This window comes from Pseudophryne corroboree, chromosome 5 (assembly GCF_028390025.1).
Source record: "Pseudophryne corroboree isolate aPseCor3 chromosome 5, aPseCor3.hap2, whole genome shotgun sequence".
In the NCBI taxonomy this organism is placed as follows: domain Eukaryota; kingdom Metazoa; phylum Chordata; class Amphibia; order Anura; family Myobatrachidae; genus Pseudophryne; species Pseudophryne corroboree.
In genome coordinates this window covers 580,806,801-580,833,543 of record NC_086448.1, presented here as the reverse complement: position 1 = coordinate 580,833,543, position 26,743 = coordinate 580,806,801, and the positions used below count along the sequence as shown (strand labels likewise).

Here is a 26,743-nt window from a genome sequence, read left to right as displayed (position 1 = left end):
ATATACTCATCCTGTACAGGAAATGGTGCTTACATCACTTCCTGTGGTTAATTACTTAGATTATTCAAAAAACGGCCACAAAGCATTCTAGGGCATCAACAAATAACTTATACATATCTGGGCATCATATATTAAAAGATAATGTTTAAGAAATATAATAAAAGCATATGTAAAGGCATGAAGCGTATCGTATAGCCGCGACTTCCGGTCCGGGCATTGTATGACCTCACATCCGCCCCACATCCGGTATCTGTTTCTGTAGAGTGCGCATGCGCGCGCTCCTCGTAGCGGGACGTGTCTGTTCTAGTAATGGTAGTCTTGGTTACGGTGGAGTTCTGCAGAGTGCGCCTGCGCGTGCTCCGTACAGCGGGACACGTCCGTTCTCGTAGTAGGGATCTTTATTGCGGCGGACCCATTACTTTCATATGTGAAGCAGGAAACATGATCCTCCGTCTGTTAGTTCCTGCTATTATAGTTCCTATGTGTCCTAAATTCACCGCGGCCAAGTTATTGGAGTCAGGATTAAATGCCTGAGACAATTCCCCGAGTAAAGTTTATTCTTTGATTTTAGTCCTCGGCTCTCGGATTATCGCAGCTCCATATTCAAGCATGGATACATGAAAAATAATAATAGAAGGTATAATCAGCAGATATGACACAATAGTTAGAAAAGGGAGGCAAATACATATAAGATGGATAAATTAATATAGGGGCACCACATATTTACTAATTGAATTCCTAAATATATAACACTTAGCTGGATGCCCAGCACTTATAGTATGTGGGCATACTAGGATCTTAAAAGAGAAAAGGAGCCACAAAACAGAGGCTTCATTGAATAGTGCACCGGACGATTTTTTGGGGGGTGAGAGAGCCCCAATATACAAACGTGTGGAAACTAACTTATAAAGGCATTGAAATGGTATCCCTGGGAGAAAGAGGCGGTGATCTCTCGAACCTCCTTTCCAGGAGGGAGATGTTCTGGATCTACGAACTGAACACCCTGCACCCAAATGGATTCAATGACGGATATGAAATTGCACCCTTCTTGTAATGTAAGCAGTTTTCTACATACTAGTCTCCCTCATCTTTCTACTTTCATTTTCTATCCCTGTCTCCTGAGCAATGTCACAGTAACATCACACTGGACATGCCCAACCCCGGCCGACTTTGGAAGCTAAGCAGTGCCTTTGGACCTGACCAGTACCTGGCGGGGAGACCTCCAGGGGAGATCAGGGGTTTCATTGACGTGCCCTAAAAAGGGTTAAGTCCTTCACCCTGTATTCCAACCTCTTATCCTCAAATTCCCCTTCTCCACCGGGAAGGATTGTTACGTCCTTTTTTTGTCTTTTAGCACTATCTGGTATCTATAAACATGATCTATAACTCTGGTTCTATACTAATTGATCCAGAGTGGGATACTGAATGTACCCCCCTTTGTATATACGGCAATTTTGTGAGCTCATGTCTAAGGTTTCCACATCACTATTACAATCATACCACCCTGGGCACGCCCGACACCGTCTGATCTTGGAAGCTAAGCAAGGCTGGGCCCGGCCAGTATAAGGATGGGAGACCTCCTTAGAACATCGGGTGTTGTAAATTTACAGGTGTTGGAACGAGTTTGGAATGATGCTCTACATGTTATGTATACATATTGGTATGTCAGATTCCGCCTGGTTTCAATTGCCTATATGGTTTTTTTCTGTTTCCACACGTTTGTATATTGGGGCTCTCTCACCTCCAAAAAAATCGTCCGGTGCACTATTCAATGAAGCCTCTGTTTTGTGGCTCCTTTTCTATTTTAAGATCCTAGTATGCCCACATACTATAAGTGCTGGGCATCCAGCTAAGTGTTATATATTTAGGAATTCAATTAGTAAATATGTGGTGCCCCTATATTAATTTATCCATCTTATATGTATTTGCCTCCCTTTTCTAACTATTGTGTCATATCTGCTGATTATACCTTCTATTATTATTTTTCATGTATCCATGCTTGAATATGGAGCTGCGATAATCCGAGAGCCGAGGACTAAAATCAAAGAATAAACTTTACTCGGGGAATTGTCTCAGGCATTTAATCCTGACTCCAATAACTTGGCCGCGGTGAATTTAGAACACATAGGAACTATAATAGCAGGAACTAACAGACGGAGGATCATGTTTCCTGCTTCACATATGAAAGTAATGGGTCCGCCGCAATAAAGATCCCTACTACGAGAACGGACGTGTCCCGCTGTACGGAGCACGCGCAGGCGCACTCTGCAGAACTCCACCGTAACCAAGACTACCATTACTAGAACAGACACGTCCCGCTACGAGGAGCGCGCGCATGCGCACTCTACAGAAACAGATACCGGATGTGGGGCGGATGTGAGGTCATACAATGCCCGGACCGGAAGTCGCGGCTATACGATACGCTTCATGCCTTTACATATGCTTTTATTATATTTCTTAAACATTATCTTTTAATATATGATGCCCAGATATGTATAAGTTATTTGTTGATGCCCTAGAATGCTTTGTGGCCGTTTTTTGAATAATCTAAGTAATTAACCACAGGAAGTGATGTAAGCACCATTTCCTGTACAGGATGAGTATATATAGTAGTGCTGTCTCCAGTCTCAAATCACCCCTTGATGAAGTCCACACAGGACGAAACGCGTTGGGTGCTACCTTGATCTAACCTCAAACACTAAGTTAAGATTTTTACTCCTCTTTTCTTTAAAATTTGATTGTTTTTATTCCTATAGATTTTATGTCCTACTTTCTATGTTCCTTTTCTATTGAAGTTTTTTATGAGCATTATATGCGTTTTTTATGTGTGTATTTTTCCTATATTGATTCCCACCGTTTTAAGACCTGGGTTTGTTTTAGTGCTTCATAAATAAATGTTGTTCCTTTTTTAAAAAACTGCTTAATTTTTATAATACTATTTGGCACCAGTGGTCGCCTCCAGTACCTCATTCCCTGTCCACATATATATATATATATATATTTTGTTAGGATCTCCTATAAGTTAGTTGCTTTAGAGCCGCAAATACCTTAATCTGCCCCTACCTGAACTCCTCATTATAGATTTGTACATATTGCTTCATTTTTCTTACCCCGTTATTAAGAAAGGGCATGACCCATTACTTATACCTTAGGTTATGCCAATACTGTTAGTCCACATTTATGAATAAATCCCCAATCTCTTCTCATCAGCCAGGAGGATGACAGTCTACACACAGTGTTTCTAAAGGACACTAATCCGGGTGGTAATAAGGCCAAGCTGATCTTTAGGAAAAAAGGGGTGTGTTAACACTAAAGCTAGAACTCTGACACTCTGAAATTGTTTATTCACACAGATCTAAATATCAGCGAAGAGTAAGCAAGAGGTATGGTTAACTTTACATTGTAGGTCAAAGTATGGGCAAACATCTAACCATTCACATAGGCAGCCTCAGACTTAGCGGTTATCCACTACATGTACAATCATGTATAGGGGTATATGCAATTCACGGCGAATCGCGGCAATTTTTCGCCGTTTTTTAATTCGACTAAATTCGCCAGGTGAATTCCGGAAGGTGGCTTCCGGAATTCACCATATTCAATGAAAAACGGATTCGCCAGAATCGCGGGCGAAAATCGGCCGATTTGGCGGATTTTGCCGCGATTTTAAAAAACGGGGAAAAACGGGAAAAACCCGGAAAAAAAAATGGCGTGGGGTCCCCCCTCCAAAGCATAACCAGCCTCGGGCTCTTCGAGCTGATCCTGGTTCTAAAAATGCAGGGGAAAAATTGGGCAGGGATCCCCCGTATTTTTAAAACCAGCACCGGGCTCTGCGCCTGGTGCTGGTGCCAAAAATACGGGGGACAAAAAGAGTAGGGGTCCCCCGTATTTTTAACACCAGCATCGGGCTCCACTAGCTGGACAGATAATGCCACAGCCGGGGGTCACTTTTATGCCGTGCCCTGCGGCCGTGGCATTAACTACCCAACTAGTCACCCCTGGCCGGGGTACCCTGGGGGAGTGGGGACCCCTACAATCAAGGGGTCCCCCCCCCCCCCCCCCAGCCACCCAAGGGCCAGGGGTGAAGCCCGAGGCTGTCCCCCCCCATCCAATGGGCTGCGGATGGGGGGGCTGATAGCCTTTTGTGATAATAAAAAGATATTGTTTTTTCCATTAGTACTACAAGTCCCAGCAAGCCTCCCCCGCAAGCTGGTACTTGGAGAACCACAAGTACCAGCATGCGGGAGAAAAACGGGCCCGCTGGTACCTGTAGTACTACTGGAAAAAAAATACCCAAATAAAAACAGGACACACACACCGTGAAAGTAAAACTTTATTTCATACGCCGACACACACATACTTACCTATGTTGACACGCCGACTGCCACGGTCTCCGACGATCCGAGGTACCTGTGAAAAAATTATACTCACCTTCCAGCGTCCAGAGGTACATCCAGGTCCAGAGATAATCCACGTACTTGGCAAAACAAAAAAACGAACACCGATCCATACCGGACTAGAAAGGGGTCCAATGCTTTCACATCAGACCCCTTTCTCCCGAATGCCGGGACATCACGTGACTCCTGTCACTGAAGTCCCTTCAGCCAATCAGGAAGCGCTACTTCCGTGGCGCTCATCTGATTGGCTGTGCGCTGTCTGTGATGTGACAGCGCATCGCAAAGCCGCTCCATTACTTTCAATGGTGGGAACTTAGCGGCTAGCGGGGGGGTCACCCGCCGGTCAGCCGCTGACTGGCGGGTGACCTCACCGCTAGCCGCTAAGTTCCCACCATTGAATATAATGGACTGGGCTGTGCGATGCGCTGTCTGCTCAGACGCACAGAGCCAATCAGATGAGCGCAACGAAGTTGCGCTTCCTGATTGGCTATAGAGACCTTTCTGTGACAGCTGTCACTGACAGGTCTCTCTGCATTCGGGGATAGGGGTCCCATGTGTCAGCATGGGACCCCTTTCAGTCCGTTTGGTCGGGTATTTGCGGTTTGTTATTTTCTACAAGTACGTGGATGTATCTCTGGACCATGGCTGAGGTGAGTATATTGATCTTTTTTTTCAGGTACCCCTGGATTCTACATGGAGAAGAGGACCGATGTCGGCGTGTGAACATAGGTAAGTATGTGTGTGTCGACGTAAGAAATAAAGTTTTACTTTCACGGTGTGTGTGTCCTGTTTTTATTTGGGTATTTTTTTCCAGTAGTACTACAGGTACCAGCGGGCCCGTTTTTCTCCCGCATGCTGGTACTTGTGGTTCTCCAAGTACCAGCTTGCGGGGGAGGCTTGCTGGGACTTGTAGTACTACTGGAAAAAACAATATCTTTTAATTATCACAAAAGGCTATCAGCCCTCCCATCCGCAGCCCATTGGATGGGGGGGACAGCCTCGGGCTTCACCCCTGGCCCTTGGGTGGCTGGGGGGGGGGAACCCCTTGATTGAAGGGGTCCCCACTCCCCCAGGGTACCCCGGCCAGGGGTGACTAGTTGGATATTTAATGCCACGGCCGCAGGGCACGGCATAAAAGTGACCCCCGGCTGTGGCATTATCTGTCCAGCTAGTGGAGCCCGATGCTGGTGTTAAAAATACGGGGGACCCCTACTCTTTTTGTCCCCCGTATTTTTGGCACCAGCACCAGGCGCAGAGCCCGGTGCTGGTTTTAAAAATACGGGGGATCCCCTGTCAATTTTTCCCCCGCATTTTTAGAACCAGCACCAGCTCGAAGAGCCCGAGGCTGGTTATGCTTTGGAGGGGGGACCCCACGCAATTTTTTTTTCGGATTGTACCGTTCCAGCAATAAAAAAAATAAAAAAAATAATAATAATATTTTAAAAAAATTATAAATAATATTTGTGCCTCCAAAAAAAAAAAAAAAAAGTACCTAATCGCTTCTAATATAAATAGATCTGCTATTCCCAAAAAAAAAAACACAAAAAAAACCATGTTTAAAATTTTTTTATTTGTTTTCACCCTCCAAAATGTGGCGGATTGAAAATGACAAATTTGCTGTCTAAAAGCACTGCTGTCGAATTTCCAAACTTGAATTGAATATGCTTTGGTCGAATTGCAGCACTTATATCATTGCAGAAAAGTCGAATTTGCAAAAATTCGAATTTCAAAAAGTCGAATTTTGAAAGTCCGTTTTTTGGTCGGAAAGCACTGAATTGCATAGGCGAATTTTTTTTTTGGTCGAAAATGACCCGAAATTCGACAATTTCGGGAATTCGACCGCAATTGCATATACCCCATAATGTCAGAAATAGATATTATTATGTTGTAGTAGCATGTGTCTTTTTTATTATTTTTAATGTTGATGTTCATTCTCTTACAGTACATGTTAGAAAAGCAGCGTGCAGCTAGTCCAAATTGTACTGAAAGAACACAACTATAAAATAATGGTATACCAGCTAGGGTACTGGAAATGGGTAAACACTGTAAAACTTGGAACCATAGTTTTTTAATGAATTGCATTGTGTATGCAGGGGCATAACTAGACCTGTGGGCGCCCACAGCAAAAATGTAATGGTCCCCCACTGGTGTGCGCTACTCACCTCCTTATCCCCGTGGGCAGCTTGATGTTTTTTTTTTAGCAGTGTGTTGGTGACAGGTACTGTCCCATCTTCTGTCCTGGCCTGTTCTGACTCTCCTCACTGATGTATTGCTGGGAGGAGGCCAGAGCACACTGCTAGAAAAGATGAAGCCGTCCACAGGGATCAGGATGCAAGTTCCTGCCCGCACAGTATTATTGACTCAGTGTGGTGCAGGGTGAGGGCCTAGGCCCCACCGCATCCACACCATCTGGACCTACTGTAGAAACGCCTATGGGTGTATGGATGCAGCACAAAATGTCCTGAATTCTTACCTACTCTACTGAAATTTCATAGAAACTCCCAGAGCTGAGGTTTCTGCCGGCCTCTATGGAGAGTAGGAAAATCTCAGCTATTTTGCCCACTTCTCTAGTGAAGTGGTTGGGACTGTGATGATGTAGTGTATTGTGAACTGTGACCTCATGCCCCTTCCACCGGCATAATGCTGCAGATTGGGACACCAAAATGGATGGGGGTACAATAATACACCTTCCAGATGAACTTCCCCCACCTGGAGGACAGTAATAAAAAGAAAATATGAAGAACTGTATTATTAAACCTAAAAGTGTGATTACCAGTAAAGCTCTTATATATATATATATATATATATATATATATATATACACTAGTGATCCGCCCAGCTTCGCACGGTTACAATATTTGTAAAGCCATTCTTTCTCTGTCATTTGACTTAAGATTCTCTTTCTTGGTCAGTTTCATTATTACGTGATAAAAAAAATATTTTAGCATACGATGTGCTACGAACTATGGGGGTTATTCCGAGTTGATCGCACGCTGATGATTTTTGGTGCGCTGTCATCAGGTCTCTACTGTGCATGCGTATGCACCGCAATGCGCACGCGCTTCGTACGGGTACAATGCGGATCGTTGCTGAGCTATGGATTTAACGAAGAATCCATTCGCACAGCCGACCGCAAGGAGATTGACAGAAAGAGGGCGTTTATGGGTGGCAACTGACCGTTTTCTGGGAGTGGTAGGGAAAACGCAGGCATATCCGGGCGTTTGGAGGGCAGGTGTGTGACGTCAGTTCCGGGACCGGACAGGCTGAAGTTTTAGCAAGGGCTGAGTAAGTTCAGACTTACTCTGAAAGTGCACAAAATGTTTTTGTCCCGCTCGGCTGCACATGCCATCGCACACTTGCAAAGCGAAAATACACTCCCCCGTGGGTGGCGACTATGCATTTGCACTGCTGCTAAAAACAGCTTGCGTGCGATCAACTCGGAATGACCCCCTATATTCGCTTTCAGTCTGGTCATAATGTTAATACAATATTTCAATTTTAATTAAAGAGCTCCACAAGCAGAGACGTAGTGACGTAACAACAGACGCATTTACTGTGGGCGAGCACCGTGTATACTGCATGCACCTGCATCGTCCACTCCCCTGTCCTCTGCCGGCTTGGCCTCCACCATTTGACTTCTGTTTCTATTGGATGACCGCTGTTTCTATGACTGGGTCATTCCACATCAAATCAACACAATTTAATAAAAAAAAATCTTCTTTACAATTTTCAATTAAATTTGGTATAATAAATGCTGCCAGGGGTGTAAAAAACCCAAATCTTCGGCTGATACGTACACCATTTGTTGTCATAGACAGCAGTTACATACCCTCTGTTGTTTGCAAGTAGGAATTTTTCTTGGGATGGAGTCACCAATGAATTTTGTGAGAATTAAAACATCTTCGCAGAGATTTTTGTTGTGGATGCTGCAGGTATGATGAATTTCTGGGTCTTTAGAATTGTTACTGTGTTTTTGAAGCGATCAGTCCAGAAATATTAGTCCATATCTCAATATGTTCTTTTTGTATTTGAGAAAGTAAAATGCATTCCTGTAATGTTTTCCTCTGCATAGTCAAAAAGTTGTGGTGTAAAAACCTGATTATATGGAAAGGACGTTGCATGCTTGCTCGGGATGTTAACCTCTTCACTGTGCCACCTACACCATCGCAAGGCCCTTTGCCAGGAGCAGTTGCTGAAAAATGCCACGCTGCTTCTTTACCAAAATCATCTTTATGAGAGCATAAGTTGGCTAAGTTTTTTCCTGTTCTTAAATTGTGAGACTCACCCATTGGGGAAGTACTGTAGAAAATCTTTTTTGGTGGTTTCTCAAATTTTGACTTCAAGAAGTTTGAATTTCCTCTGGAAGCAGTAAACTGACACTTTGTTGTGTTCCAGACAGTCTGAAATAACAACATACCAGCGGCAACTCTCACCTATTTGTAGTAGGTGGGCTTCCGCTAACCCCATGCCTGGAGAGGAGACAGCCAGCCTGCGGGCCCGGCACCTGCGCAATGGATCTGGCAGGTGCTGGGACCGACGCATATGCAGACGTCATCGTGTGACTGTGCATGTATAATAGAATCTGGATTGTACTGTGCGAAAGGCAGGAAGCCAGCTCTCTGCTGATCGCTGCTCGGTCACTGACTGCATATTGCTTTACTGACACTGCGCGGGGGTGGTGGATTTTACCTGGGGGAGGCTGCAGTCTTTGCAGCCCATAGGTAAAATCCGCTACTGCAACATACTGTAGCTAAGATGCTCAGTTTTGTTTCTCCCTTGTCATACAACACAAATGGGAGAGTTGTAGCTTGAGCGCTGGTCCAATGTTAGCTCTGGGCCTCATCCTGCATGACAAATGAGTAGTTCTTAGCAAAATTAAGAGTAACTGCAAATTCTGACACTTTTAGTTTTTTTTTAAAAATATGATTCATGTATTAACCTTGTTATGTTGTTGTTCGTATTAACATACGGTGGGCCTGATCCATGTTTTAAGTAAAGTAATAAAGCAAGTAACTGGGCAAAACCATGTTGCACTGCAGGTGGGGCAGACGTAACGTGCAGTGAGATTTAGATTTACATAATATAAATCAAATGGATTGTTTAAGGAGATAAATAAAAGTAGTGAACAGGCCTAGATGTTTCCAAACTGAAACCTTTTGTAGCACATGATCCCAAGCATTTTTCTTTTTAAATCTTGTCTTTTTTGAGAAAATCTAAATTTTGATTTAAAAATTTTTGTTCAAACATACCACTGTGTTGTATATCATATGAAATCCCATAAAGAGAGGTTTAAAATTAGATTTTGCCCAAAACTCTAGCTTAGTTAGATGAGATGCAAATGCATTTTAAAAAAACATGTTAATAAATATTGATTTAAAAAAATGTAGCTTTAAAGGCATATAACTTCAAAACCAGTGTACATAGCCTGAAATTTTGAAGTTATCTTCGCAAACAAGGCATCAATTACCGTAGTATACCAAATTTCATTATAATCTGAAGTGGCCAGTTTGAATCCCTGTGTTGATTTGATGTGGAATAACCCGACTTGCTACATTGCTTGGCTTTTGTCATAGATTAATGTTTCATAAGGGCCCAATACACTAGTACGATTTTACATGATTTCATACAATTCAGATATATCTGTCCGATATATCATATGAAAAGTGGCAAATCGTATGTGTTTTAGATCCGATCCGATCTTATGCGGGCCTCGTGTCTGTTGGATAGGATCCCCTAGATCGAAAGTGCTGCACTCATGATAAATCGGAATTGGATGGAAAAGGGTGTCCTTTTTTGTGCATGCGATATATCGCATGCAATGTGTCTCAGCAAAGTTTGACTGACATTCTCCAGGACACTCCCATCATCATCATCAGCAGCAGGCAAGACACAGCGCTGGAGAATCCTCTATATATCGGATTGTATGGCACGGGTGGTCTTCTGTATGCCGAATGTCGGGATCCCGGCGCACAGTATACCGGCGCCGGAATCCCGACACTCTGCATACCGACAACTATTCTCCCTCGTGGGGGTCCACGACTCCCCTGGAGGGAGAATAAAATAGTGTGGCGCGCGTAGCGCGCCACCGTGCCCGCAGCGTGGCGAGCGCAGCGAGCCCGCAAGGGGCTCCTTTGCACTCGCCACGCTGTCGGTATGCCGGCGGTCGGGCTCCCGGCGCCGGTATGCTGGTCGCCGGGAGCCCGAGCGCCGGCATACCGTACGACACCCGTATGGCACCCCCAAGTATGTATTTAATCAATCAACACTGTCCACCAATGTATTTATCACACTGTCCACCAATGTATATAATAAACACACTGTCCACCAATATACACTGGCCACCAATGTACATAATAAGCACACTGACCACCAATGTATAATCACACTATGGCCCCAAGTGACAGTTTCTGTGGCCCCAGAGTGTTTTTATCCCCCTAATGGCCATGTGTTTTACCCGCCACTGTACCCCAATGCTGTACCATTTGTTCCTGTGGCCCCAGAGTGTTTTTAACCCCCTAATGGCCATGTGTTTTACCCGCCACTGTACCCCAATGCTGTACCATTTGTTTCTGTGGCCCCAGGTGGGATGATCCAACCCAAAGCCTGGGGGGAGATGAGGGTCCCGAATTTCAGGTAGTGGTTTTACCATTCAGTGGTATAGTTCCGATGTTTGTCGCCATCGAATGGTAATCATTTGATGGTGTTGCGATGGTCCAGCCACCAGTCCCATCCCTGGCTGGCCACGATTCAGAGTCTTTCCATGCGCTCGCGCTGCATAGATTTGCGCATGTGCAAACAGGGCTTTTTCAAGCATGCGCAAATCATATGATTTTTTTTTAAATTGAATACTTTTGATGCAATGATCAGTTACCATCACATCAATAGATTCAATGGCGGAAGTCCAGCCATCATTTGATGGTGGGCTTCCGATGTCCATCCGTAGTATAAACGAGCCTCACTAATCACAAAGCAGCAGTCTGCCCTGTTTGGGCCAGCCCCCCTAGCTCTCTAATCCAGCCCGTAAAATATATCTTTATGGAGCATTTGTATGCCATAGGATATATGTCATGCTATTTATTGCAGCTTAATAAATCTCATGAAATATATCTTATGCAAAAATAGCACAAAAGTACAAACTCGCATGGGATCACTCCCGGGAAGCTCCCGGGTGAGTTCAAGGGAAATTGCATCCAATTTCAGCCTCAGACATGTTGTAGTGTATGGGGCCCTACACACCTAAACCTTCCTCGACAAAAGCTCTATAAGATTGTACAAACCACATCAGAATCTGTCCAGTGGTTCTTCAGATTAGCCGAATGAACAGGCAGACGCCTACCGGGGACTTTATTTTATACTTTGCAGAGATTGTGATGTAGCATTTTTTCGTTTATTATTTTATGTTGTGTGCTATAGTAAGGTACTTCTGTAATGTCTTTCATGCCTCCAAATATTTATATGAATTTCTATACAAACCCAATCTGCATGCCTGTTTGGAGAAAGGAGACCTATTTTTATGTAAGATGTTATATTAAAAAGAATGTAAGTATTTAGGGAGTGGCAGCAGGGGTCCTTTGTTGTTCTTGAAAAAACCAAGATCTGTGCATGGGGCAATACCATATATGCAATTTTTGAGTACAGGTTCAGTCTGGGAGAAATATTCTACTTGGGTATTCACAGTGGTCGAGGTGGGAATTTAGAAATGAGAGTATGGAAATTAGAATGGCCATCGGTCATGCCTGGCCCCTAGAAGCTTTAGGGACTATGGGGCTAATTCAGACCTGATCGCTGCTGTGCATTTTTGCACAGTGAGCGATCAGGTCTGAACTGCACATGTGTATGCACCGCAATGCACGGGCGCGATGGGAGCGCCGGGCAAGGACGTGATGGTACAAAAAATACGATCGCACCAGCAATCGCAAGAAGAATGACAGGAAGAGAGCGTTTGTTGGTGGCAACTGACCATGTCTAGGGAGTGTCCGTAAAAAGTCAGGAGGGACCTGGCGTTTTGTGGGAGGATTTGTAACGTCAGCTCCGGCCCCGATCATCGCAGCAGATGAGTAAGTCCTGGGCTGTGCGGAGACTGCACAAACTGCTGTTTGTGCAGGTATCCTGCACATGCAATGGCACACCTGCACAGCGAATTCCCCCTCCCCTGTAGGCGGCGACTACCTGATCGCAGGGATTCAGAAAACGCACCCTGAATTACCCCCTGTGACAGTGTGAAATACATTTTAGATGCCTTTTTAACACTCCTGCCACTAGCTGAGACTACAATGTCGCTTAAAAAGAGAAAAAAAAGAAAAATGTGTTCTATACCATCAGTGTCACTCTTAATTGTTTCTCTGCCTCCCCTAAGTTATTTTTGGGGGGATTTTTGTGTGAAGTATGACCACTGAAAAAATTGGGCCTTACACGGCAGACAGTATCTTGAGCCAGTATTCAGTATGCATATAGGAGACCATATGGTAGGGAAGCCACCTATTTGCGTAGAAATACAACAGATGTTCAACCAGATAATAATAGTATAGTAGTAATAGCAGTTTTATGGCAGGGCAAAATGTGATCTTCCCAATCAAACATCCTGGAGAGACTCTATCCTCCTATGTCTTTACAATGCAGTCCCTTTGCATCTCCCAAGCGTTATCTCATATGTGTCTATGTAGCACCACCACCACTGATTGTCTTCAGCACCATCCTCCTGTATCCTTCCAGCACCATAACCCTGAGTCTCTCCATCTCAGCCTCATCACCCATAGTCTCTTCATCTCAGCCTCCTTCATTTTTTCAGCTCAGCCCCTGTGTCTATCTTGTTCATCTCCCTGCATCTCTCCAACTCATGCCCATTCTCCTGTGCCATCCCTTATACCTCTGTCCAGCATCATACCCCATGCTTCTATCCAGCACTTTCCTCCTGCGACTCCCCACCTCCATCCTTCTGCATCTATCCGACACCATCTTCCTGCATCTCACCAGCTTGGCTCCCTGTTTCACTCCAGATCCCAATCTGTCTCCCCAGCTCAGCTCCCTGCATCTCTCTAGCTCCCCTTTTGGCTCTCCTTTTATCTCTCCAGTATAGCCCTTTATATCTTTCCAGTTCCCCTTCTAGCTCTGCCCCCTGTTCTCTCTCCAGCTCAGCCTTCTCTCCATGGCCCTTTCTGTCGCTCTTTCTGAAACACCTGTCTCTGGGCCTAATTCAGAGTTGATCGCAGCAGTAAATGTGTTAGCAGTTGGGCAAAACCATGTGTAGTGCAGGGGGGGCAGATATAACATGTGCAGAGAGAGTTAGATTTGGGTGGGGTGTGTTCAAACTGAAATCTGAATTGCAGTGTAAAAATAAAGCAGACAGTATTTACCCTGCACAGAACAAAATAACCCACCCAAATCTAACTCTCTCTGCAAATGTTATGTCTGCCCCACCTGCAGTGCACATGGTTTTGCCCAACTGCTAACAAATTTGCTGCTGCGATCAACTCTGAATTACCCCCTCTGTCCACTGCATTTACAATGCATGTCCATTGCCTTTGTAAAAACCTGATTATATGGACGTTGCAGGCTTGCTCTGGATGTTAACCTCTTCACTGTGCCACCTACACCATCGCAAGGCCCATTGCCAGGAGCAGTCACTGAAAAATGCCATTCTGCTTCTTTACCGAAATCATCTTTATGAGAGCATAAGTTGGCAAAGTTTTTCTTGTTCTTAAATTGTGAGACTGACCCATTGGAGAAGTAGAAAATCTTTTTTGGTGGTTTCTCAAATTTTGACTTCAAGAAGTTTGAATTTCCTCTGGAAGCAGATGAGACATTATGAAGTCATCCACACTGGGCCCCCCAAAAAATCCAAGAAACCGCCAGGACCTGAGGAGAGGGAGGCGGGCGCCGCCCGACAGACACTAGCGCCGTTATTTAAGCAGGTGGTGGGATGGGCTCTTAGTAGCTTGGGCACTCAGTGTCCAGGGCTGTGGTGAAAAAATGGCGGTATGTCATTCTTCAGTATACCACCCTACTTGCAGGACTGGGTATACATGAGTTCCAAGGCTTCAGATAAAATTTGAGTGTATATAGGAGATTAATGTTAAATGGACTGAGCTGTTTACAAAGGTAACTACCAGAGATTTAGTCTCTCTAGTCTCTTCCTGGAGAGGGTGTGCTACAAGAAAATGGTCTCTGCTCTCCAGTACACAGATGTAGTCATTACATACTTATCCCCCAGTGTTTCCTCTGTAATGGCTTTGCCCATAACGTGTCTGGTTCTGCTAGGTCTCTCATTCAAATAGATTGCCAGTCTGTTTTGGAAGTCTAGTAGATTGCCCAATATTTTGGGAGCTGGTTAGTATGGATTCATTGGCGTATCTATAATGAGTGCGCAGGGTGTGTGGTGAACACAAGTCCTTGAGTCCAGGGTTGGCACACCACACAGCTGATTCTCTTGTCTGTGGGCCACACTATGCACATGCACTATGACGTAGGATCTGTGCATGGCCGGTTCTCCCTTGTCTGTGGGACACACAATGCATATGCACTGTGACGTTCAGGATTTGTGCAGGGCTTGTTCTCTCTTGTCTGTGGTCCACACCATGCACATACACACTGTGATGTAGGCTCTGTGCCCGGCCAGTTCTCTCGTCTGTGGTCAGCACCATGCATATGCACTGTGACGTAAGCTCTGTGCACAGTAGGTACTCCCTTGTCTGTGGGCTGCTCCATGCATATGCACTGATGTAGCCTCTGTGCATGGTCGGTTCTTCTTTGTCTGTGGGCCAAAACATACATATACACTGTGACGTAGACTCTATGCGCGGACGGTCCCCCCTTTTCTGTGGTCCATGCCATGCATATGTACTGTGATATAGGCTCTGGGCACAGCCGGTTCTCCCTTGTCTGTGGGCCACACTATGATTATATGTACTGTGATATAGTCTCTGCGTGGTCGGTTCTCTATTGCCTATTGGCCGCACCATGCATATGCACTGTGGCATAGTCTCTGAGTGCAGATGGTTCTACTTTGTCTGTGGGCTACACCATGCATATGCACTGTGACGTAGGCTCAGGAACTGTTTCTGACTGATCTTTTGCCCCAAGCGTGGGGTAGGTGTAAGTGCTTATGATGACTATGATGGCTGCAGATGGAAAACCAGTGGGTTATGTTATTTTACAGTAGTAACTCTGGCTGCTGTGACAGTCTGTTCTTGAGACCATTTTGTATGTGACTCAGAATCACCTGTTCAATGAATATTACAAGTCACCTCCAGAACTGCAGCCTCCGTGCTGTGTCTTCACAGCCCATAAGCCTGTCCCTCCCATTTCTTTCTGCCTAAGAAATGGTGCACATTAATACCCATTATGGAATACTTTTTACATTTCCAAATTGTTCCTAAGCCCAATAAGTATGTCAGACCTTGTATCATGTGCTGCCGTTTGCTACTGCCATGCTGGGCAACCTAGGTGATTAAATGTTGGGGTTGCACTATGGAAAAAGTACTGGAAAGGGTTTCCTCTTTTTTTTCTTTCATTATTTTCCCATGTAAACTACACACAATAACCCATATCCTTTATATTCCAAAGCAAAGATCTATCTCTCCAGAAACAATTATATGGAAAATTGACTTGTGTATAGTAAGAAATTAAAAACCTATTCCTGGTGAAATGGTAACCTTCTCACAGGGGAGATGTGTCAAGCCTTTGAGAGAGCTAAAGTGCCAACCAATCAGCTAACTTTTTAAGACCCATCCTGTAAAATGTCAGGATCTGATTGGCTGGCACTTTATCTCTCCCCACTTTATCTCTCATCAAGGTTTGACACATCTTCCCACAACACACAAAACTGGTCAAGGGGCTGAAAACTGTCCAGACATGAACGTGTTAAGTTCCACACTTGTGGAAGTGGGGATTCAAAATAAATCCAGTTTTGGGTCTTTTCACAGTTTAAATAAGAGGTGAATTGATTAGTACATACTGTATACTTTCCTTGGAAAGGAAAGAAGACCCAAATGTGGGTATATAAATATACTGGATGGACAGGAGCATAACATGTTTTCATTTATCAAATTGAGTAACTTGTACATATTTGTGCCTGCTTAAATGTTGTAAGGCTAATTGACTTGCACTGATCCTTTGACAATGAGTGCTTATTTCTTTCTGAAGGATTATAAAATGTATACCCATAGAGTCACTGAAAAGTCCCTGTAGTCTTGTCCTTGAAGTTAGATAGGACTGGCTACAGTGCTGATGTTTTTGTTAGCATTTACCAGCAGCGTCTTGGCAGCAAGTGACCTCTGCTAGAGAGCTCAAAACATTTTCAATTTACAGGCTCAAATATTTATGCTGTCTTTGGATTTCATCCTTTTGAAAAGGTCGACCCCGTAGAAATTTGCCACAAGAAAGAAATTTGGCCCCTTTGACGGACATGACCAGCTTAATAGCACAATGCTCCTGACGAGCACACTGCATATGATTTCATTTTAATATTTATAGAATAAACACATACTGCTTTAAGTGTACACAGGCATCTGCTGTCATTTGGCTCTGAGCAGATGTTAGACCTCTGAAATCTTAGCTGATAATTAAAATACTAACAGTTAGTGTTTTACCCCAGCTGCAGGTTCTGTTTACTGTAAATTTGATTTTAATGGTGCCTTTGTGCTGTTGTTAAGTAGCATTATTTGCATTTGACAGTAACAACAGAACGGGGTGCAATGGAGACAATTCTCACCCCGGGATTGGCTATTTTTATTATTGAAAGATTTTTTTGGTCATAACAGAGAATTCACTTTTGTAAGTTATTCAGTTGAGCTATGTAACATTGTGTCATAAGGTTCAGATCTGACCAAAGCCTTAGTTTAGTTTGATAAACATGTATTTTAGGTAAAGTTATTTTGCTACATAAGCGGTTATAGATCCCCTGATAGAATAGCAGTTACTTTATTTTTTGTCATCTGGATGTCGTCTTTTTTTTTTTTTTTTTTTTGTCTTTTTTCCCCATTTATAGCCAGAAGAGTCTGTTGATTGCTTTCCTGTGTAAGCTTTGCAAATGTCCTCATCATTTAAATGTATTCGCCATAATGTTCCCAATTGAATTATCTGATATCTTGTAGATACAATAACATTTTAAGAGTTTATCAGTTTCCCTAAACTGTCACATTAAAAAAAAAAAATCACTCAACAGGTGTTTGTATAAATTTGCAGAGATTCTGTAATCCTACTAAATATATTTCCAAAAGAGATGCAATTTATGTACGTTCCATCCCTGCACTCCGCAGGCTGCAGGTCCTGATCATGTTAATACTGTGCAGTACTGTATGTAGGCCTAGGCAATGTTTGGCCTGCAATTTGCATACTTTTTTGTATTTAATAATTAAACTAGTTGGTTTAAAATGACATTTTTTGTAGGCGGATCACACTGTTAGAAATATGAAATAATCAAAAAGGAAAGGTTGCGCTGTCAGCCATTATTTATATATCTCAGCACGGTTTGTCTAGGTTTTACACAGTGACCCATCTACCCTAGAGAACTTGAAAGAGGACCTGTCACTTCTGAAGAAGTGATGTGGCTCAATTTTGCATTCAAAATTGCATAGCTTTGCGGATTTATTTTTATATTTATTTTGGCTAGAAAAACGGTTTTAATTAGAAGTTCCTGAAATGAAATGAGCTTGCTTCCTGCAGGACTGTGCGGCACAAAGGGCTAGCCACCCCATAACACCCTTCCAGAGGTTACTTCTTTTGATCAGTAATTCAGAATATTGAGTTCTGTCCTTAGCTAAAATAGGGGCTATACAGATTTCAGCAGTCAGCAAGCCTGGTTCTCTGTGTGAATGTTACTGCTGTACAGTACAGTATATCATGGAAAACAGTTATTTTTTGTGTGCACACTTGTGCGGGATATTATACAACCAAGTAAGTGATAACTGACAAAGCAGAATTTTTTCTATGCATGACTGTATATCGTTTTACGCTAGAAGCGCGCTTCCTATATTATAAGGACATAATGCTGCATCGCCGCCTTCCAGAGCAGAAATAAAGAGCTATTTAATTTATGGTCCTTAAAACGCTTGTCCAGAACACTCATTCCCAGTCAGATTAGAGACAGGAAGGTTAACAGAGTAGTAGACTTTCCTCCGAGATTAAGTTTTTCTTTTAAAATCAAGCCCCTTTAATGTCATATTTATCTGCCATGCGATGCATGAAATCTACTTTCTGTTTTAGGACAGCGAGTGACTCTTGACCTCTTCAGTGCAGACACAATGTGACCTTTCTTCTGTCACTAGTTTCTTCTCCTGAAAATTCCATGCATTTTTATTACAAGTCACTTTTTTTTTTTTTTTTTAAACTAAACTGAAGCTTCAACAAATTGCTTGACACAGATGAGATGAAGTTGGTGAAGTAGTGTTAGGTAAGTTTTACAAGCAGCATGTGTGCTGCAGAATAGTACAACGGCAATGCCCTACAATGTCATGCACCACTAGCTGCTGAGCCTACTATTGGATAAATACATCATTTTATGGAACATTGATTGTTCTATAAACCCAATGGAGTATTATGCTCTATGATCAAACCATTTAGATTGTGTGTAGAGCACAGAAAATGCCATATTCAGGATGGTACTAAAAGTGCCATTTATGTATTTTATGGATGTCATTACAAGGGAAACCTCTCTCTGTAGACCCTGTTTACTGCAAAAATTTTTAGCATGTAATGACATTTTTCATTCACAACGTATGCCTTCGAGAGAGGGGGGCCCTTGTTTTATTTGTTTCATTCGCATTTACTGCACAAATTCTGTACATTTTAATTAAATGTGCGCTTAACAAAAGCATAAAGTATTTATTCCGTGAATTCTGTCTTAGGGGAAGAAAAATAATGACAGTGAATAAAGAACAACACACAGCGTTGCCAGGTACACGCTCCTCTCCCCCTTCTACATAAACCCCCTCAAAAAATGAAGGAGGGTTTTAAAGAGAAAAGAGGGGAAGATATTAAACTGCAGTTTAATTCCATTCAACCTGGCACAATATGCTTGAGCCATATTTAGGAAGAGATGGAAAGAAAATGCAAATTTGAACTTCATGTTTAAAAATCATGACATTTGTAGGTGAGGGGGAGGAGGGTTAAAATATTCACTAAAGACTATAGTTGATAAATAACAGTTCTGTAAAAGAGACAGATTTCTTGGAAGGGACCCAGCTCTCTGTTCTTTGCATCCCTCGGAATGAAACACCTCTTTAGTAGTTTGTCTGAATTAAAACTGTCGCTTCGCAGTCACTTAGAGCTCAAGAGAAACACAGAACTTTCAGTTTTAGGGCAATTACCATAAATCTGTCTTTCCAGAATGAGGTTATGCCACCCCGTCACTGTGGCATTGCAATGTTTCCTTGTACACTCCTCTAGAATGTTTTTTTGTTTTTTCATGTGTGCAACCTGCATATCACTCATATGGACAGTTCTTATTCGCTGGTCTAAAAACCAGGGTTTAAGTTTTCTTCATGTCACTATGGCATTGTCTAGTTTCTGTAGCTTCTCCAATGAAGTACTAATTCAGCCGCAGTTTAGCATATACCTATGCTCTATACCAGTGGTTCCCAAACTTTTTTGAATCACGGCGCCCTAGAGAATCTGAATTATTTTCACGGCACCCCTAGTCTAAAAGTTTCTTATTGAGAAATTTAGAAAAAAATATGAAATTAAGTAAATTGTGTTTTTATGTCATCTTTAGGGTAAATGATGTGGTGACGGATATGATTTGCTTCTGTTTGTCCACATATTTTATGATTGGAAGCTACAGCACTAGTTTTGCCATTACTTTTCCAATAAATAGTTTGAATTGGTCCTGGACCACCAACCTGAGGCACTCCTGCAAGTGTCCCGCGGCACCTGGCACACAGTTTGAGAACCACTGCTCTTTACCCTTGTGCACTATAGAATGAACAGGATGGGGGTTAAGAGTTAAAAACTGTTGCAATAGTTTACGTTTATAGGGTCCCTTTTTATGGCATACAATGGAGCATTAGAACCTACATAGCTTACACTGATTTACAATACAGTTATTAAAGATACTGGATACATTTTGGGCCTCATTCTGAGTCCGATCCATCTTCCATTTTCACACTAACTATGTATGCATCTAAATTGCAAAACATGAAATCCAAAGATGCAAGTATGTGCATGCATGCAGCATCTTGTGCGAATGGAGACCAGCGTGAAGTAAGTATTTCTGGCCTGTGATTATCAAGTTGCATAGAGCTGTAAACTCTGATGGGAATGTTAAGTGTATGTACACTATCTATGTATGTATGTATGTATGTATGTATGTATGTATGTACACTCCGTGCGATTCGGAGTTGTACATACAAGTAAGGGATACCTGTTTCTGCAGGCACTAGAACACTGGATGGAATAGGCTTGCACTTTCAGATGCACAGATTTGCTAGTTAGTTAAGCCAATTGCCACACTGGCATATAACAGTGAGTACAATGCTGTGGCCATAGAGAAAGTTCAGGTACATTCATTTGTTTTGTAAAATATTTGAGCATTCAATACCTTTGTTGAGTCCAACATCGGCAAATAAGTACACTTATGTCTATAAAATAGTGGTGAGAATTAATTTGTTAGAGAGAATTTGTGGTCTATTCATGTAATGCAGTAACTGATGATTGCTAGTCATCACTACTGTACATAGTTGTTTTAAGTAGTAATTCAGGTATACTCTCCCTTCCGGCAAAGCAAAATGAAAATGAGGCCCTCTGCGATCCTGGCAAGCCTTGTGGAGTATGAATAACCGGACAGCGCAATGGACCAGCAGGACAGAGTGGGGGGAGCAGAACGAGCCGGCTGTGGAAGGGTAGGGGCAGCTTGCAGTCAGCAGTCTGAAGTGATGCTGGGGTCACTTCTATATACACCCCGGGAACCTCTCTCCTTCAGTGGAGTGCTCAGTGTCCCGTCCACAGGGGGCAGATTTTTCTCTTCTCTGCCACTTTGAGACTGGGCACCTCTGATTGGCTGGTGTAATAGAAGGAGCCAAAGAGGACAGGGAGGAGGCTCTTTACTCTATCGTGAGATGCGAAACAGAAAGTGATATGTACACTAGTCAGGGGCACCGCTGGAGAGATTTCTCCATGGTAACCTCTTCTCTGAATGGTATGCAGTGAAAAGCCCTGTCATTGCTGATAAAGGGATTTTCACTGCTACATTAATAGACCATTTTGTCATATTTCAAGTGATACTTATTATACAGTAGAGTTATGTGTACTTAAATCATCACATTTCATGTGCATGTTAACAAAACAGGAAAAGGGTGTAAGAGGACAAACATGTCCCTCACACATGGCGTATTGGTCTTGTAGTCCTTGTAAGCATCTTGCCGTACAACTGAAGTAGTTGAGAGTGGATGGGGTAAGAAACATAGAAACATAGAATTTGACAGCAGATAAGAACCACTTGGCCCATCTAGTCTGCCCCTTTTTTTTATCCTTTAGGTAATCTCAACCCTTTTTGAACCTTAATTCTTTGTAAGGATATTCATATGCCTATCCCAAGCATGTTTAAATTGCTCTACATTCTTAGCCTCTACCACCTCTGATGGGAGACTATTCCACTTATCCACTACCCTTTCTGTGAAGTAATTTTTCCTTAAATTTCCCCTGAACCTCCCCCCCCTCTAGTCTCAGTGTATGTCCTCGAGTTCTAATACTTCTCTTCCTTTGAAGAATGTTTCCCTCCTGAACTTTGTTAAGACCCTTGATATATTTGAAAGTTTCTATCATGTCTCCCCTTTCCCTTCTCTCCTCCAAACTATACATGTTAAGATCTTTTAGCCTTTCCGGGTACATTTTGTGATGTAGGCCATGCACCATTTTAGTTGCCCTTCTTTGTACACTCTCTAATGTATTTATATCCTTCTGGAGATATGGTCTCCAGAACTGGACACAGTATTCCAGATGGGGCCGCACCAATGACCTATACAGTGGCATTATCACTTCTTTTTTCCTGCTACTGATTCCTCTCCCTATGCAACCAAGCATCTGACTTGCCTTTCTCATTGCTTTGTTGCATTGCTTTCCTGCCTTCAAGTCACTTGAAATAGTGACTCCTAAATCCCTTTCCTCCTCAGTAGTTTCCATTATAGTACCCTTGATACTATATTTAGCCTTTGGGTTTTTGAGACCCAAGTGCATGATTTTGCATTTTTTAGCATTAAACTGTAGTTGCCACGTTCTTGACCATTTCTCAAGCCTAGCTAGGTCATCAATCATTTATTTTACCCCTCCCGGTGTGTCTACCCTGTTGCATATCTTTGTATCATCTGCAAAAAGGCATACCTTCCCTTCAATACCATCTGCAATGTCACCAACAAAGATATTAAAGAGAACTGGACCAAGTACAGATCCCTGGGGTACTCCACTGGTAACATTTCCCTCCATAGATTGCACTCCATTAACTAAAACTGTCTGTTTCCTATCCTGCAACCAGGTTCTTATCCATTTAACTGTTTTATAATCCACCCCCACGCTTTCAAGTTTATTTAGCAGTCTGCGATGTGGGACAGTGTCAAATGCCTTACTAAAGTCTAGATATGCTACATCTACAGCTCCCCCTTGATCTATTATTTTCGTCACGGAGTCAAAAAAGTCAATAAGATTTGTTTGGCATGATCTACCACCAGTAAATCCATGCTTTTTTGGATCCTGTAAGTGGTTTGATTTCAGATATTCCACAACTCTTTCTTTTAATAGTTTTTCCATTACTTTCCCCACTACTGATGTAAGGCTTACTGGTCTGTAGTTACTTGCTTCTTCCTTGCTTCCACTTTTGTGCAGTGGAACTACATTTGCTCTTTTCCAGTCCTCTGGAATGGCACCTGTATTTAGTGACTGGTTAAATAATTCTGTTAACGGTGTAACCAGCACATCTTTTAGCTCTTTGAGTATCCTTGGGTGTATCCCATATGGTCCCATTGATTTATCCACTTTTAGTTGTGAAAGTTCTGTTAGGACCTTCTCCTCTGTAAATGTACTTTTATCTACCTTATTTTTATGAATGTCCTTGCAACTTAACTGTGGCCCCATCCCTTCTTCTGTAGTAAATACTAAGCAAAAATAATTATTTAGGTGATCTGCTATTGCCTTGTCTCCCTCCACCAAATTCTCACGCTCTGTCTTAAGTCTTATTATTCCTCCATTTGATTTTCTCCTTTCACTTATATACTTAAAAAAAAGTTTTGCCCCCTTTATCTACTGACTGGGCCATTTTTTCCTCAGCTTCTGCCTTTGCACGTCTGATCACTTTCTTAGCATCCTTCCGTCTGTCAAGATACACCTCTTTGTCATTATTATTTTGAGTCTGTTTGTATTTCCTAAAAGCCATCTTTTTTGCTTTCACACTAGTTGATACTTCTTTTGTGAACCACACTGGCTTCCTTTTCCTGGTGCTTTTCCTAACCCTTTTGATACAAAGATCAGTTGCACTTAGTATTGTACTTTTCAGTTTTTCCCACCTCTCCTGCACTCCTTCCAAGTTCCACCAGTCCGCCAATGAATCACTTAAGCATCTCCCCATTTTTGCAAAATCAGCATTTCTAAAATCCAACACCTTTGTTTTTGTGTGACAGGAGTTGGATCCTGTCTTTATACTAAACCATACTGCTTGATGATCACTGGATCCCAGGTGCTCACCCACATATATGTCGGATATCCTATCACCATTTGTAAGAATTAAATCTAATATTGAATCTTTGCGAGTGGGCTCCGTCACCAATTGCTTGAGAGATGCTCCCTGTAAGGAATGTAGAAATTTGCCACTTGTAGCTGAATTTGCAAAAGACCCCTCCCAATTTACATCAGGTAAATTAAAGTCTCCCATGATTATGACTTCTCCCTTTAAAGCCATTTTAGTGATGTCCAACAATAGGTTTCTGTCCAAATCCTGCCCCTGGCCTGGTGGTCTAGTATAGTGCAGTCCGTACTATATGGGTTTGTTCTGCGTATTCTAACTTTGCATGCCAGTTTGTTGGATGACAATGCGACTCCTGCATGTATCCCAGCATACTTTTCTATTACTATTCCTATTATCTTTATTTATCTGAGTTATATAGCACTCCTGATTCTTTGCATAATCTGTATATAATATAGAATATACATATTGTGCTAAGAACCAGGAGTGATCTCTGAGCAAAATCTCAGTAACTGCTTCATGGAGATGTCACTGACATAAAAACCAAGCCGGTATTTTTCCATATTTTTTATGTACTTGTTCTATGGGATTAGTTTAGATCAGAGGTTCTCAAACTCGGTCCTCGGGGGCCCACACAGTGCATGTTTTGCAGGTCTCCTCACAGAATCGCAAGTGAAATAATTAGCTCCACCTGTGGACCTTTTAAAATGTGTCAGTGAGTAATTAATACACCTGTGCACCTGCTGGGTTACCTGCAAAACATGCACTGTGTGAGCTCCCGAGGACCGAGTTTGAGAACCTCTGGTTTAGATCAACTCTTTAGTTTTACACAGTTATACAAGGTGCATTTTCTAGTTTATCGTCCATTGATTCCATTACAGGTTATATAATAACATTCCTGGGATGTAAACTTGGTACTACGGACTTCTTTTAAATGACTCTTGGAATTTCTTCACCTTTCAGCATTAATTCAGTTGACATAGAAGATTCTTCAGTGGGCAAATCCTTTACAATCTGATTGAGGCTGTTATGTTTTATAGAGGCAATTTATCAAAGCAATACTGACAGCACTTGGAGTTATTAAATTGCTGAATCAAAAGATGGACCTGCAATCACATTTATGAACTGTGATGGAATAGTTTGGGCTGCGCGAAGCCGAGGTTAAGATGTTGGAGTAGTTAAGCTTCATCACACCCCTCGGTGACAGGAGTATTTACCCATGTAGTTTACTTTAATGGCCTGGCAGTAGCTTAACTCATCTTCAGATTCAAATAGATTAAGTAAGTAAGCTGTTCAGAATTGGATAATTATTGGATCTGCTAGATATACAGTAGGTGACGCTACACCCCGGAGATAGTCTTCCTGTATGTGATATTACTGATACAAACTGTCAGAACGGTTTTTATACATTTTCTATAAAGAAAAAAACCCCTGCATTATAGATGATTTGGTGTTGGGATAGTTAAGGATATTACTACTTTTGAGCTTATATTTTATTTAATTGAATAACATGCCTTTGTGATGTCACTTTATAGTGTTTGGTGAAATAAAATCTGACTCTCTGGGAGTAAGTAATGATTAGTGAATCCGTGTAGGGGGAAATATGGAGATTTTGCATTCGCTGGTTTTACCAGCCGTGGCTACAGTAGCAAAGGGTTCTGTTGGACACATACTGTATTTACATACTGTCATTTGAATGTAAAAATTAGGAGATATCAGACTTTAAGTATAGTTTCCTTTTGAATAAATGCCTGTTTTTTAAATGTCAAAGACTTCAGCAGCTGCACAATGCCAAAAGTAACCTGTCATCGCTGGATAAATAGCAATAATTAAAGATGTGAATGACATTTTCAGGATCCTTGTAGAGCACGTCCAGCAGGGATAAAGCAGTGTTCGGGCAGTTTTCTCAGAATGACTGGGAAAAACCACTAGCGGTTAAATGTAATAGCCTGCGAGCTTCCGGAGTGGCGGGACTTTGTACGAGTCTGTCCGTATTTTAAAGTAGCAATCATTAACAAGTCAAAGTCATCCTGGTTTTGCCTTGTATTGATTGCCGCTTTAAAAATACGGGCAGACTCGCACAAAGTCCCGCAGCTCGCTGGCTATTATATGTAGTCCTAAGAGTGAGGTATACAACTGCTTCAAACTGTAATGGTTTTGTTTTTACAGGATCTCCTGGGTAGACCATTGTTTTCCCAGAATACTTTGTTACTTATATTGGAATTAAAGGTGGTTAATGTAAATATAATCCTTATTATTTACATTACAGTACTTGCCCACCATTGGACAACTTCTGGTATTTAGAGACTGCTTGCCCCATGTCCTCGGCTGGCCCGCTTACAGCTGGAGAGGAGAGAGCCATCAGCCATATCAAACTCAACACATTGTAGCTGTTGTAGCAAGTACAGTAAGAGGGGTTTTGTGCAGTAAACATAAATTAATGGAGGAACTGTTGGAAATGGGCTCCCCCAAATATCAGGGGTTGCTCAGTGGTGAGAAACATTTTATAATACCAAATAGGACTCTCTGAGTAGCTTACTCAAAATGAATACTTTAGCCTGGCATTCTGGGTTTAATTGTTGTTCTATCTATATATACTGTATAATAATTAAAGATTGGCTGGCTTGCACTGTAGGAACTGGTAGTGGGTCACCCCACACCTCCTCCACGAACTGCTCACACTGCC

The 26,743-nt window shown here is 42.4% G+C and overlaps 1 protein-coding gene and 1 pseudogene across 1 annotated transcript in view; both read left to right on the top strand.

Moving 5' to 3' along the window:
- ZNF407 (zinc finger protein 407) overlaps positions 1-26,743 on the top strand; it is a 1,019,576-nt gene that overhangs the window by 975,492 nt on the left and 17,341 nt on the right. The gene's annotated exons all lie outside the window — the stretch shown is intronic.
- Positions 1,487-1,605, top strand: LOC134930516 (5S ribosomal RNA; annotated as a pseudogene).